Raw genomic sequence first — 16,565 nt, forward strand, 5'->3', positions numbered from 1 at the left:
CCTCTTAACACCTAGCCTTTTAGCAAGATTGATACCAGTGAGAATGCCCCAGATCTCCGCTGAGAAGGAAGAACCCAACCCCAAATTCTGGGTGAACCCCCTCTCTTGGCCTGCTCCATCCCACGAGATGGACATCACAAATCTGGGAGGATCTGGCAAGGGACTCTCCTTTGAAACTATCGATAATAGAGGAAAGTTTTTTCGAGAAGAATTCAGCTAAGTTTGTCATAAACACAGTTTTATCTCCAAAAATCTCATCGTTTCTCCACTTCCAAACTTGGTGACAGATAATCGCAAATAAAATGTCACCATGCTCCATGTAAGAAAGTAACTTACCACTAATACCATCAGAGAACCAGTCGACCTTAGAATGGGCCATGAAGGAAGAGAAAATATGGTGTGGGAGAATTTTCTTCCAAACCTCTTTACTTTTAGAGCAATCCCTAAGAGCATGGCACAAAGTCTCAACATGGCCTCTGCATCTACTGCAAGCTCCTGACTCAGCCAAATGCCTTCTGTGCCTATCAGAATTAGTAAGAAGCCTGTCCTTAACGCCCAGCCACAGGAAACTCCTAATACGGTAAGGGACTTTGAGGGCCCAAATGGACTTCCAAACATCCGAGGGAGGATCAGACCTATTGAGGGAGAAAGCTTCAAAGGCAGATTTGCACGAATAAACTCCATTGTTAGTCAGCGCCCAGCAATGCCTATCCATGTCTTCCTCTTGATTACTCACCTTCACTCCCCGAATTCTAAGGAGAGTCTCTAGGCTAAAGAAAGTCTCAAATTTTGACCAGATCCAGTCCCCTTCCGAGTCCACCACATCAGCAATCCTCCAGTTACGGATATCACTTGGCGGGAGGGAAGTACACACATCTACTAACGGTTTATCCCCAATCCAGGTATCAAACCAGAAACTAATGGATTTACCATTACCCACCTCCAGACCAACCCCCAGGCAGAACTCGACAAACACAGCGCTAAGCCCTTTCCAGAGGAAGGAGCAATTGACAACTCTCTCCTTAGGGCCCCCCAAAGATTTTGTCTTTCCGATACTTACCACAAAGAAGGCGAACCCAAAGAGAGGAGGGGCATTGCCACATACGCCAAAGGAGTTTCATTAGTAAAACTTTATTATTTTCCTTTGCTTTCCTAATGCCCAGACCACCAGAATCTTTTGGCTGACAAACCTCACTCCAAGGCACTAGATGGATATTTCTTCCCTCTGCAGCTTCCCCCCACAGGAACCTCCGGTTAATCTTATCAAGATCATTAAGCACAGGTTCCGAAAGCTGACAAGCCTGCATGATGTGATTGGGAGCTACACAATTAACAGATTGAATTAACGTGAGGCGGCCAGCGAGAGAAAGAGTCTTGGCTTTCCACATGGCACACTTCGTATTGGCTTTATCCAAAGTATCTTTGAAGGAGACTTTAGACACACGCTCACTGTGGAGGGGAACACCCAGATACTTCCCAAGAGAATCAATAAGAGGAATACCTGACAGATCACTTAATCTTTTACAAACTCTCGGGTTCATATTATTTGAGCACATCATCCTAGATTTCTGGGTATTAAGTTTCTGCCCAGAGGCCGAACAAAAACAATCCAGAATATCCATAATGACCCTCAACTGCTCCTCATTGCCTTCAAGAAAGATAAGGACATCGTCTGCAAAGAATACATGAGTCACATGGGGACAGAAGCTGTTGATCGCCACTGGGTGGAAACTCCCATTATCAATCGCATCTTGAATCAGGTGAGAGAGCCTCTCCATAGTAATAACGAAAAGGAAGGGGCTCATAGGATCCCCCTGACGGATTCCCCTGCCCGGGGAAAACTCCTCCGACATATCCCCATTGACCATAACTTGAAACACAGGAGAAGAAATACATACCTTAATTAATCTTCTCCAGCTGTCCGGGATCCTAGCTCTCTCAAGACTCTCCATCAGGAAATCCCAATTGATGCGATCATAGGCCTTCTCCAAATCCAGCTTCAGAGCCACAATGCCTTTTTTCCCCTTCTTAATCTTCATCGTGTGGACCATCTCTTAGGCAATCACCACATTATCCATCATTTGTCTACCAGGCACAAAACTACCCTGATTCTGACAAATGATCGCAGGAAGAATGCCTCGAATTCTATTAGCCACAGTCTTTGTAACCGTCTTATAAAGAACATTACAAAGACTGATAGGTCTCATATGCAAAAAGGAAGAAGGCTTATCAATCTTAGGAATCAGAACCAGGAGGGTTCTATTAACCAGCTCTATATCCTTAGAACCATTGAACACACCTAAGATAAAATTATATATGCCTTCCTTCACAACATCCCAATGCTTATGGTAAAAGCCTGCAGGCAGACCATCAATCCCAGGAGCTTTTGATGCTCCAATGCTGAAGATGGCTTGGTCAATCTCTTTTCGGGATATAGGTTGAAAGGCATCCTGACTACTTTCCTCACTGATCAGAGGAAAGGTAGCAACGGAATGAGCCCCCTCCAGCTGAACAGGTTCCTCTTTGAACAGATCCTTGTAGAAATCCAGGGCCAACTTCCGAATCACCTCGTCTTCATAAACCCAATCACCATTAGAATCCTTAATGGCATTAATTCTATTCCTTTGCCTTCTGATCATGGTAGAAAGATGGAAATACCTGGTATTACGATCCCCATCTCTAATCCAGGACTTCCTAGACTTCTGAAACCAAAGGAGCTCCTCCTGCCTAAGTGTTGAGCGATTTCCGCAAGTGCACGATATACGCTTGTAGTAATAAAAGATATCGATCCCACATGGAACGTTTTTCGAACAAAACTAATTTATAATCGGTTAAAGTTACTTTTAGGTTTATAATATGGAAAAATCGTTTAATCGGTTTTGGTTTTGAATTTATTAGAATGAGAATTAGATTAGATTATGAAAACGTTAGAAAATACTCTGATTTAAGAATGAATTTGCAAGATAGCAACGTTTAGTACTTTTTAGAAAAGTAAACATATGTATTTATTTGCATTAAGCAAAGAAAACAACTTTAAACTTTGTACGAATTATAAAGATGAAATAAATGACGGAACCTCTAATTAATTGGCTTTGAACATGACAAAACCCTTCCGGGATAGTTGCCCTTAATCAAATTAAAACTCTTTCGAGATAATAATTTGCCTAAGTGTTCAACAAAGTTTCCTTGTAAAGATTTTGGATTAAATACATTTTAATGAAAACACCAGCAGTCACTTTAGTGGATTGGTTACCATTAGTGCTGCATAAAAATCTATCGAATAGAACGAACTTTATTAGATGAAATATAAATTGATACAAGTTTACAGAGAACATGGAGCATGGAAACATTCGACGACTTGCAAGTGAACGGGTTGTTAATCCTTTCCTTGGGTTTCGTTAGAGTTTGTCAGGCTCAGGGGCGGATCCTCTACTCAATCTTCTCGTTGAATCTTCGTAATAGAGACTGGGTCGGTCTACTATCAAAATGAAAACTAAACTGGAAGAATGTCTAAACGCTACTAAACTTGTTATTATTGAATAAACAATGTGTGTACAAACATAATGCTTTTTACAGAATCGAAATCTAACTTCTGAATCACTTGACTCGAAATTTCTGCATAAATTCTATACTAATCTCTTTTTTCTACATATCTTTAACTCTCCATCAACTCTTTATTTATAGATGTTGAAGAGTCTTGATTGAAGTGTCGTGTCCGTTGTGAAGGATCGTGTCCATTACGAAAGGACGTCTTTATCCACCCAAACGATCGCGTTTCGTCGAAAACGAAAGTGTGTAACTAGGCCTCTACAAACTCCTGCTCGTACCGAGAATATTAAATTCTCTACCGAGAATGGGGGAGCATTAATTGGTCTTCAAATGAAGGGAAGGAGAAACTGAGGAACGCGTGTCGCGACCGTGAATGTGGGGGCCGCTGTCACGGCACGGAACGTTTTTCGGTTCTTCTGCTTTCGTTCGCGTCCTCGATTTGGTGTTATTAATTTCTGTCGTGTTCGACTCCTTTTGTAGGGTTTTTCTTCTGTTTTTGAGCTCTTTTGGTTCCTATTTGGATTTTACCAAATATTTATGTACCTTACAAGAAAGAAACATATTCGAGAGTAAAAGCTTTCTAAACAGTTATAAATAGCATAAATTCGTAGCAATATTGATGTAATTAACGATGATATTTTAGGTATATTTTGGGATTAACACTAAGCACGGCTTCCAGCTCCTTCTGAAGGGTTCTGAGGAGGCCCTCCAGGCTGTGATCAAACCTCACCTCCAACCTGCGTTGAATGCCCTCCATCCTATTTAATAACTTATTCTTCCTTCTAATAATATGCCCAAAGACATTTCTATTCCACCCCTGCACATTAATCCTGAACCCTTCAGTAGCTTGCAGGACATTCAAATGAGGTTTCCAATTATCGTGAACGAACTCTTGGAACTTAGGATGGGACTCCCATGCCAACTGATACCGGAACGGTCTCTTACTCCTAGGACGCTTCCCTCTCAAAAGTCTAAACAAAATCGGACAATGATCCGAATGACGGAACGGGAGGTTCAACACAGAACTCTCAGGGAAAGAAGTCTGAGCTAAAACATTAGCGTAGACTTTATCCAACCGAACAAAGGTATAATTACGCTTCCAAGTGAATCTATGACCAGAAGCCCCCAGATCGGAAAGCCCACATAAATCCATACTATTCTTGTGGTGAAGGCAGCGATTAACATAATGATTGGAACCCCCTCTCTGATCACTTATAAAGGCGATATCATTAAAATCACCCGCCAAAAACCAGGGCTCAGAGATGCTAACACTCATAGAGTAGAGAACCTCCCAGAGCCGTTTTCGATTAGTTAGGATAGGGTCAGCATACACAAGGGTAATAAAAAAAAGGAGTATTACCGGAGATACTCACTTTACAGTGAATAAACTGCTTATCCAAGCTAAGAACATCAAAATGAATCCGATCTGGCCTTCAGAAAAGCCAAATCCCACCAGCCCGGCCAGTTGCCTCCGATCTAACACAGTGCCAGTTTTTAAACTTTTTAACCACCTCATTTGCTTTATCTCCACTAATCTTAGTTTCCAAAAGAGCAAAACAAGAAGGATTAAACTGTTTAATAAGATCATTAATATGGATATGGGCAGCCTTACTAGCCGCACCCCTAACATTCCAACACAACAAATCCATCGAAAGGAGGACAATTGACCGCCCCAACCCACCTAAGCCAGGTATTTATTAGGGGCTCCTGAGAGCCTCACCGAGGTACCCGTAGGTCCCCTCTTCTCTGTCAAAGCCAAAGAATTCTGGATGCTTTTTTGTTTACCCTTTGGCTTCTTCAAACTATGTTTAATAACCCCCATTGATTTCCCAGTCCCAGGATTACCACTCAGAGTAGGAATACTAACCTCAAATGTCTTCTTCATCCTTTGAGCAGCCAGATCCATGGTTCCCCTCTGGGCTTCAATTTTGGAAACAAAGAGGGGATTAACAGATTCAACCACCTTCTCAGATGGTTCAACAGACTCCAGCCCCGGCATGCTAAGATCCATATGCTCATCTCCCTGGTCATGCTCTTGAACTTCCTCAATAGTCAAGGCCCCATATCTAGATTCAGACCTCCAGGCAGAGCTTGTTCCAGCCCCCTCCCTAGCTTTGGGGATAGGCTTCACCTTGACACTAGGAACAGTAATAGGTTTAGATAGAGCGGAATTTATCTTACTGTTAATATAAGGAGGACTATTCTCAACAATCTCCTTAACAACACTCTCCCTTTTAGGGCATCCCTCCTGAGAATGACCATACATGCCACAATCATAACAAATGTTATGTAAGCCTTCATACTCAATAAAGAACATCTTGTTTTGAACACAGAATTTTGACAACAAGGGTTTCGCCAAATCAACATCCACACAAACCCTTGCAAACTTCCCCCTAATGGCTCTTATAGTAGTTTTATCCACATGGTGGACCTTCCCAACCATACCTCCTATTTTGCTGAGGAACTTCTCACTGTAATACTCAATGGGAAGGCCCGGGAACCTAACCCCAGTCAAGATCCTGTTGACAGAACAATCGTGAGGATTGAAATTTGGAACCCAAGGCCGTAAAGCCAAGACATGGTTGGAAATAATATACGGGCCCCCCTTGATCACAACATTATAATCCTCAACTTTGGTAAATTTGATGACGTAGTAGTCATTTTCAAGGTCAGTAATACTGACTTTCCCTTTCCTAGCCCACTGGGCTTGAATCCTTTGGGCAAAATAGTTAAAACTAATTCTCTTACCCAGAACCGTAACTATTAAAGACACCTTCCACTTCTCTCTGAGTTCACGCTTCTCTGCTGAGGACAGTCTAATAACCGGACAGAGAGGATCATCCTGGGCACCCTTCTCCTCGTCAGAATCCAAATACAGATCCTCAGAATCCCCTACCATCACCACTTCTTCTATGCAAGGTTCCTCCTCAACCACCCCCATAACCGTGTCTTTCCAAGAACCTTTACCAATCCCGTTAGTTCCAATTACAGTCCTGGGGGATACCACGATCCCCTATCCCTGAACAACCCTCTCACCCCCAATGATGGCCGAGATATTAGACGGGATCTGAACCGAGGCAGCTTGCCCCCCAATCACTGCCCCATTCAGCCCAATGCTGCCCGGGCCAATGAAACCAGCGCTAGGCACCACGCCGGAATCCCCAGCCCATTGCCCAACAGCAGCGCCGGCAGGCCCAGTGCGGAGCCTAGCGTTGTCGGCATGACCCCCTGCTCCAGGCGATGCACGCCCCAACTCACCCCCAGCGCTAGGCGGCGCCTTACCCCCCGCGTCCGTAACAAGGGCAGGCCGTGAGGAAACCCCCAGCCGCGCCGATCCTCCCTCGCCAGATCCCCCCCCCCCCCGGCGGAGATGATTTCGCCTCAGGACCAGAGCCCGCATCTCAATCATTCCAGAGAATGAATTACATTCCATATTTTTAAAATCTGAAACAATCTCACCTACAAAACCCGCAGTGGCCTGTCCGCCATCAACAGTTCCCTCAGCCGTCGCCGGATTCCACAAACGCCGCTCTCGGCCTCGCTCAGATCCGATCTCCCCTTCGCCTTCATTCAGCCCCGCCAGATCCAGTCAAACGCCCTCATCATAGGCTGGCCGTTCCCGTTCAGACGATCTCTCCCTCACACGATCACCACCTCCCTTCCTTTCCCGCGGTGATTCCATCTCCTCCGTCCATCTCCCTTCACGCGGAGCCGGCGTCGATCTCCCAATACCATCCGCCCTCAGCCTATCCGACGACGGAACCACCTCCAGCTCCTTCTCCGCCGACGGATCCCCTTCTCCTTGCATAGATCGGCCGCTCGGACCACTCCTCGCCATCGTCAATATTATTCTTCTAATTCTCAAACATATTTCTTTTTTAATATTATTCTTATTTTTATAATATTATTGCATGGAAAAACAAGGTTTCACCCCATTAAATAAAATTGATATTTTAATTATTATTATTTTTTTTTTGGTAGAAAAGGAAAAGAAAAACGAATAACAACAAACTACCCAGGAATTAGCCTAGGGAAGCTAACCCCAATCCTATCTTCTAAGAGAAGATGAGAGATGAAACTAGGGGAAACAAGATATTTTAATTATTATTTAGTTACTCAAATTATTTTTATTAATTTAGATTATATTTTTTATTGGACAAATTCTAAACGTACTCCTATAGTTTGTAGATTTACAAATGAGTACTTGTGGTTTTTTTTGTTGTTAAAAGAGGATTAAGGTAATCGCTATTAGCAAAACTAAAAGCCTTAAAGTTGACACTGTCAGTTTTGACTGTTGATAACCTCAAATTAGAAAATTCCAATAATTAAATTTGTTTAGTGCCAAATTTGCTATGAAACTACGTTTTGGATTATCCAAATTCATCATTTTCAAGGCTTTCTCTTAAAATTTGATAATATTGGTAATTATATTATATGAAAAATGAATCTGCAATCATGCATTAATAATGTGTTATCTATTTATGCTAAATTAAAAATTAAAAACTTAATAATTAAAAACTTAATCAAGATCCAAGATTGTTCCTTGGCGTTTCCAACAAGAGTGGATGCTTTGCCTTTTCCTTGTGTTCCAAATGACAATTTTTGTTTCGTATATTTTTAGAGAAGGAAATAGGGTGACGAATTCCTTAATTAACCATGATCGAACTGCTTCTTCGTTGATTTCATAGAATTCCTCGTCTTCCTTCTACTCTCATCTTGTGTCTGATGACTTGGCGGGACTGCCCCAATTTCGATTCCGCTAGTTTGTTTGTATTTTATTTCGCTTTTTTCTTTGTCCTTTATTATTTATTTTGTACGGACCTTCTCTTCTCTTTTAATAATATTTTAGGCTCGGCTCCATTTAATTCGAGGTGTGCTAACCTTGTTAAGATGCTTTGGTTCTTTTGAATCGACCTCCAAGATTTTAATTAATTTTTTTTAATATTTATTAACTAAGGATATATTATTTCAAAAAAAAAAAACTATATAATATGTGGATTGTTATATATACTGTGCAAAACGGTAGGTCATTAAATTCTAAATTTTATCTAATTATTTATTATTTTCTAAAAATGAAAACAAAACTTCATAACCAGTGCATCCTACATGTATTTAACTAAATTTAACAAACACTATTAGCTAATAATAAACAGTCAATAGCAACAACAACATCTAACAGCTATCGACTTAACCAAATAACCTTTAAAACAAATTAAAATATAGCCTTAATACATCATTTGCTCCCTGAACTTGTCCAAGAAACTTGATTGGCCCCTTGAATTTTCAAAGTGTTCCAATAGCCCCTCAACCTACATAAAATGTTTAGTTAGCCCCCTAAATTTGCGTAAACTGTAACCAATTGATCACTCGGTTGCAAACAAAAAGTCAAATGCGGAAAATGTATTCCACGCATCTTATAATGTTATTACATAATTAAAAAATAAATAAAAAAGAAGAAGTTATTACTTGCTCAACTGTAAAACTTGTCTTCTCTAATATTAGAACCGCATATCTCATTTTACTTCTTTTAAGACTTGTGCAATACATCTTCTGCAGGGCCGCCTCCAGGATTTTGGAGGCCCTAGGCAATAAATATCAACTAGCAAAATAATTATTAATTGCAATTCAAATTATATATTTGTCAATATAAAAAAACCATATATTGTATTAATTTTGATATAACAATCCAAATCAAATAATAATAACAACTAAAGCTAAAATATTGTTATTCTTCTCGCTTTTGTATGTGCAAAATTTTTAAAATTTAGTTTAGCTAAAAATTTCTTCTCAATAGACAATATGGTCAAACCGATTCGAAGGTAAATATTAGAGAAATTTATATTCAATAAATAAATAAACTAGGTACAAAATATTAATAAGAGTAAAGTAAAAAAAAACCCTCACATGCTTTTACGTTTTGTCAAACAGGTACTTGTGGAATTTTTTTTTTTCTGCAAACAGGGAGCGAGCCTTTTTTGTGTGACCATGAGATGATCCAGGTTATTCTATTTACTAAAAACAAGAACCTCAAACTTGATGATAATCTAAACAACTTTAATTTTCAGACTTTTTAATTTGTCATTCAGGTGTTGTTTGGTGATAAGAGAGAAAATGAATGTTTAGAGAGAGAAAACTCCGAAAATGATGATTTTTGAAAATAAAAAAATTGGTTTCATAGTAAATATGGTACTAATAAACTTTAATTCTTGAAATTTTTCATTTTGAGATCGTTAGCGAATATTTTTATAATACCAAATTAAAAATCCTCGTTTTTAGCAAAACGAAAACTCTAATCTCCGAATACAAGGTTTTTTTACTTGACTTAATTTTTTTTTTTTTTAAAATTTGCGCAATGCGCTTACATTAAAGAAGAAAGAAAAATCTCCACCAGAGCCGGATGTGATTCGAACCCATGACCTCGCAAGGTATAGGTAAGCTCTCAACCTCCCAAGGCATTGATTATTAATGTTTTTTTTACTTGACTTAATTAATAATCAATAAAGTTTAATAATTTTCAAGTTTGAATGGAATAAAATTTCTTAATTCTTTTTCCAGATTTCAACATTAATATACTCTCTAAACTAAAGTTCCAAAATCATTTAGAACTTTAAACTATTAAAATCATCAAATAGGTTCTTAAACTAAGCAAAAATCATCACTTAAGTTTTTATTCTAGTAAAAACTATCATTTGAATACTCATCGAAAATCATTCGGTTGAACAGTTTCGGACTCTCTTCCTCAAAATCATTTTAGCCAACACATAGATCATTACAGACAATGTTAAATAGTCACAGTTTTCTGATTTTAGAATAGGATGTGGACTCAATTGATGTTTTTTAGTTAGTTCAACGACCTATTTGATAATGTTAATCGTTTAAAGTTCTAATTGACTTTGAAGTTATAATTTAAGGGTGAGATAAGTATTATGCCCTAAATGAATAAATAAAGGTTGCCTGTCTTTGCCATTGGAGTGGAAAGAAACAAAACTGGTTGTATAGAAATTTGTGTTGTGCAGGTTGTAATTGTAATGAGTAAAGAGGTCTAACAACATGTGGCAGGTGTAAATACGTGTAAGAATAGGAGAGAGGAGAGCAGTCTTGATATGATTAAAAAAAACCAAAGAGAGAAGAGAGAAGGGAGGTTGGTTTGGCTAAAACAAAGAGAGTATTTTTAATTAAAAAAATTACTAATAGACAAAAGGGAATACTTAATATGATTAGGAAATTTTGAGGCCTCACAAAATAGTGAGGCTCTAAGGCGCCGGTCCTGATGTTCTGTATTTAACTTATTTTTTTTATAATCGATTAATCAATTGATTATATTTTGTGTAAGTTTAGAAGGTTGATTGAACATTTTATGCAAGTTGAGGAGGTATTGGGAACTTTAAAAGATTAAGGGGTCAATCAAACTTTTTAGACAAATTAAAGGGAAATGATGTATTAAGCCTAAATATAACATGTGATGGCCTGGATTGGATCAAAAGTAGAAATACATGGGCCAAAAAAACCAAATTAATGTTGATGGGCCGATTAAAGACAAACTAATCTAAATTATAAAAGAGGAAATTACATAGAAAATATTAAAACTATTTTAATATTTATTTCAGTATTTCAGTATTCCAATAAAAAAACAAAATAATGCATTTAATTAAAAAAAAAAAAGAATTGAGATCCTCCAAAATTCATTAAAATAAAAATTCAAACAAGGGTCAAAGCAATGAATAAAAATTTAGAAAATATATATTTTGATATGATTCGTTATTCTAAGGCTTTACCCAACTTGGAATTGTTTACATAACTCTAAATCAACTTGCACTACATGTACACAAAATGTAAAATCATAGAGTTTAGCCTTACTGCATTTTGCCAATTTAATTTTAATGTAACATTTCCATTAATATATTTAAATAATTGCAATTTTTTTAATGTTTTATATAGACCCGATAACAAGTCCGGGTACCTACACTGCTCCGTCCAGGCTCGCGTCCAATCCGACCCGTAATAGTCTCATCGATAAATCTATTATATGATAAAATCTTGCTTAATCCTAATTTAGAATGTTTGACAATTTGATTAATAAGTTTAAACTCTACCCTATAAATATTCTGTTTGCAATTGGCATTTCAAATATTAATAAATAATCTTAATTTGATTTTATAACCTTTGACTATTAATTATATTTTATCCACTCCAACTCGACCATTACAATAACATTTCTCAAGAACAGATTGACTATTAAGGTGTTGAAATAGCCACAACCTTATTAAATAGGTAAAAAATTAAATACAACTTGATGAATATAATCTATAAAATTTTCCCTTTTAATTTTTTTTTCTATCATCTTTATATATCAATGAAGCATAATGATTATGGGTCATCGATATATAAAAATTAAAATTGTTTAGAGTGGTTCGTTTAAATTAAGAATCTCTCGAGTTCGAATCATATCCAACGAGCCTTTAATAGAATAATTGCATAAACTATAAATATATATTTGATACGGCTCTATAATGTTCATACACATGCCCACATTCAATCAATGGGTTGTTTCGTACATGAAAATATGATATGAGGGTCAGGTTGGTCTAGACCCGTGCAAGCCTGTTATTTTTGTGTCAGGTTTGAAATTTATAAAAATAGAGAAAATCAACCTGGTCTAAGTCCAAACTCAAACTCGGCCCAACCCGAATACAATTAAATTGATAGCAGAGTAACCTGAACTCCGACCGAGTGTTTTTAGATGTAGGTTAGTGAGATCCAACCCTTACTCATCATTCCGACCCTTAAACAAATCGGTCTCTCCAATTTTCAATTTAGAATTTATATAATGAGAAGACAATAAGGGGATAACTTTGAGACAGGGGCGGAGTTAGAGGGGGCGGGGAGGGTCGGCCGACCCTCCGACCTCACCAGAAAACCCCTGGAGTGGGGTTTTCCACCCTGGCTCCGCCAGGGGCCGCCACCAGCCATGGCGACTGGAGAAGGTCTTCTTCTCCATCAACATGAAACAGATGGAAGGGCATTTTAGCCCTTTCCATTTGTTTCTTTTTTTTTTAAATAGATATGCTTCGGGCATATCTATTTAAAAAAAAAAAAGAAACAGATGGAAAGGGCTAAAATGCCCTTCCATCTGTTTCTCTTAGCCTTTTCTTTCTCTTTTAATCGAGAAAGAAGAAGCCAAATTGCTATTTTACTCCTAAATAAGGGAAAATTTCTCAAATTTACTCCTCAATCATTTTTTATTTTTACTCAACTTCTAACTTTCAACTTTCAAAAGTGTATTTTATTTATCCATTGTTTATTTTGTTTCTAGATTTAGTTTTATAATTTATATAAGAATTGCTAAATTGGAGATTTTTTTGTGTGATTTCTAATTTAGACTTTTATTTGAAGATTATTAATATATTGTTTTTGTTTAGAAATTCTTTAGTAATTCCAATTAATTTAGGGTTTGTTTAGAATTTCTAATTAGGGTATAATTTAGGTGTTTTTAGTTTGCTTTAATTTAAATTATGATTTATTTATCATGTTTGAGATTTCTAATTTACTTTCATTTCGGTTGTTTGTTTATGTGTTGTATAATGATGTCTAAAATTGATCCAATTTGCCAACGCTAGGAGTAAAATTGCTCTTCTCTGTCAACGTTAGGGGTAAATTTGCACTATTTTAGACGTTAAGAGTAAAATTTTTCCTGAATATAAATGTTAGGGTAATCACATATCTTTTTTATAAATACGTTGAAGTGGCATTAAAAAAAAAAAATTCGCCCACAGTTTAGCCCCTCCGACTTTTAGCTCCCGGCTCCGTCACTTCTTTGAGAGACAAAGATCCTTTACGTTTCACAAAGTATCTTTTTATATAAGGGAATAACTACATTGGTCACGAAGGGTCTATCGATTCCTGATTGATTTTGCAAATTAACTAAACTATAGATGTTATTTGATTGAAAAATTGACTCACAAATTATTTAATCGTAAATTCCACAAATTTCACACCTCTATAAATATGTTTTTAAACCACGAAAATGTGTTTGCAAATCGGATATAAATCATAATTTTTTTTTTACCTAAAGTAATGGGTAGAGCTAGTTGTTTGAGAGCTAGTAATTTTTAATATATGAAAGTGGAGATATGGAAGGAAGCTTTATTCTTTCAAGTTGAACATAATTAAATTAAATTGATGAACCAATCAATCTATATTATACCTTCAAATCAATCCATATAGAATAAGAATGTTGGCCCAAATATATTCATGGTGGATCTTACTATATATAATTAATTTCCTTTTCTTTCTTAATAATATATGAGTGACTTCTCATTTCAGTTAAGGATCAAAATGTTACTTAAGATTAATTTAATCCAAATTATATTTTAAGTATGAAGCTTTTGATAAATTAGTTAAAATTTAATGTCTAAAATATATGTAAAATTTGAGTTAATTTTTAAAATTGAATTAAAGTTAAATTGATTTGATAATTACTTCATTCTCATTTCCGGTGCTATAAAATTAGCATTGTACTTCCAATGACTATTAAAGTTTTGTTAATATTTTTTTTTTTATAGAAGCTGGACGATACAGTAGCAATGATCCTGGAATCTCAACTAGGTTGACATCTCAAGAGCACGCACTGAAAACCCGATATTATTAAAAATAAAATAAAATAATGTAACATAGGGGGGAACGGAAAAACAAAGTAACAAAATAAAAAAAAACAAAAAAAAAACAAATAAATCAGCGAAATCTAAAGTGACCAACATTACAGATATCATCAAAAAGCAGTGAGTGACAGAAGTGCGGAGCCGATTGCCACCACGTAATGCCGGAGGAGGAGGAGACGCCGAAGCGGGCTAAAGCATCAGCAACCCGATTACCTTCTCTGTATATGTGGGTAATCATGACGGACATCTGCGAGCACGGTTGAGACAATAACCTCGTAGACAGATAAACTAAATCTTGATGATGTTAGAAATTTTTAGGATATTTAGGGTAAATAAATTAAATCTTGATGATGTTAGAAATTTTTAGGATATTCCTCTATATCCTTTTGTAATGTGGATTTTTTTAATGAAAAGATGATAAACTATTAAGACAATAACCTCGTAGACAAATAAAGCCAAACTATTAAGAGACAATGGAGAACAACCTCACGAATAGATAAAGCCAAACCGCTAAGAGCAATCTTATGGAGAGATAAGCTCGAGCGTACCATTAAGATAAAAACCTTGCAGAGAGATAGGCTGGGGTGGATCCCATAAATACTTAATTAAACTAAATATTTAAGAAAAAATATTAAAAATTTGATTTTTTAAATTAAATTATTAACTTCTTTTTTTTTTTTAACAAAATTGAACATATTTGGTGAAAAAACAATTAATAGTTGATTCTAATTATGCATATATTTTTTAAATATTTCATCTAATTTAGTATCTTTAAAAATGCGTTCAGCATTACACGTGTCAAAAGAAAGTTGTCTTTATTCATTCAGATGATTAAGTCAAGAAAACAATAAATAATGTCATTCAATTTGGTAAAAAAAATAAAAATTGGATCCTTATTTTTAAAGAAATTGAATAAGCCCACTTGAATTTGTTTAAAATGATTTATTGACTCTTTGAAGATGTTTTTAGTTATCCATCAACGCCTTAAGCTTACTTAAATTGAAATATTAGCATCATGAACTTGTTTAAAATGACATTAACTATCTGAACTTGCTCCTAGTTATTAATTGATACTTTAACTTACTTAAAGTAACATCTTAGCCTCTGAACTTGCTTAAAGTGATACGAGCTTCAACTTGCCCAAATCTTATCTTATTATACTACGTAGCACTTTAGAGTTAATCATGCCACTTTAAGTAAGTTTAGGAAACTAATGAAACATTCTTAAAATTCAAGGACCAATCAATTTTTTAGAACAAGTTTCTGATGTATTAAATCACCTCTTATATAATAGTTGATATCTTTGCGGGAAAAAGTTTTATCAATTTAGATGTGTGGTTTAAAAAAATTCGAACACTGTTATGTGATTTGTGCTATTAGCACTTTAGGGATCTCTCAACCCATCTGTTAGTTAAAAAATACTTGTAGTTTACTCAATTTGTAAAGTTAAATTTATTTTATGGGATTTTATTAAAACATAAATAGCGTTGCTCATTATTGTTTGCTTTTTTTTTTTAATAAATAGGTACAATAATAGTTTTTAATAGAAAAATCGAATTTACAAACAACACAAATCACATATTTAAGTTTGCAAAGTGGGTTACTAAACCTAGCCACTAATTCCCACCTCTAGCCTCTAGAATTGACCGAAATACCCTTTGGACTAAATTTTAAAAATTCCAAAACCTCTCAAGAACCCTAAACGTTTTTTGCTCAAATCCGGACAACACATTGAACCGAATCATGGATGGCGAGAGAAGACGTAAAGGAAAAGATAAAATGGTAAGATTCACCGCTTTATTTCGTTGAATTCGAGCTCGTAACGAATCTGTGTGGTTTTTGTTGGAATTCGCCGGAATCGCAGGTCGGGCGTATGAGTATCACGCCCTCCCTACGGTTCGGGCGTATGAGAATCACGCCCTACCAATGGTGAGGGCGTGATAGCCATACGCCCTCACCAACGGTAGGGCGTGATACTCATACGCCCGAACCGTAGGGAGGGCGTGGTGATATCACGCCCGAACCATTGGTAGGGTACGCCCGACCAATGGTTCGGACGTGATTCCCTTACGCCCACGTGGGTTTTTAAATTTTATATTATTTAAAATTTTATTAATTTTAGTTTAATTTATATTATTTAACATTTTATTAATTTTAGTTTAATTTTAGTATAGTATTAGCATGATTTTTACAATTTTATTAATTTAAGGTAATTTTATAATTTTGGTATAAATTGATTAAAACTTTAGTATAATTTATTATAATTTTATAATTATTATATATTTACAATTTTATTAATTTTAGTTTAATTTATATTATTTAACATTTTATTAATTTTAGTTTAATTTTAGTATAGTA

This window comes from Euphorbia lathyris, chromosome 1, assembly GCF_963576675.1.
Source record: "Euphorbia lathyris chromosome 1, ddEupLath1.1, whole genome shotgun sequence".
NCBI classification, from domain to species: domain Eukaryota; kingdom Viridiplantae; phylum Streptophyta; class Magnoliopsida; order Malpighiales; family Euphorbiaceae; genus Euphorbia; species Euphorbia lathyris.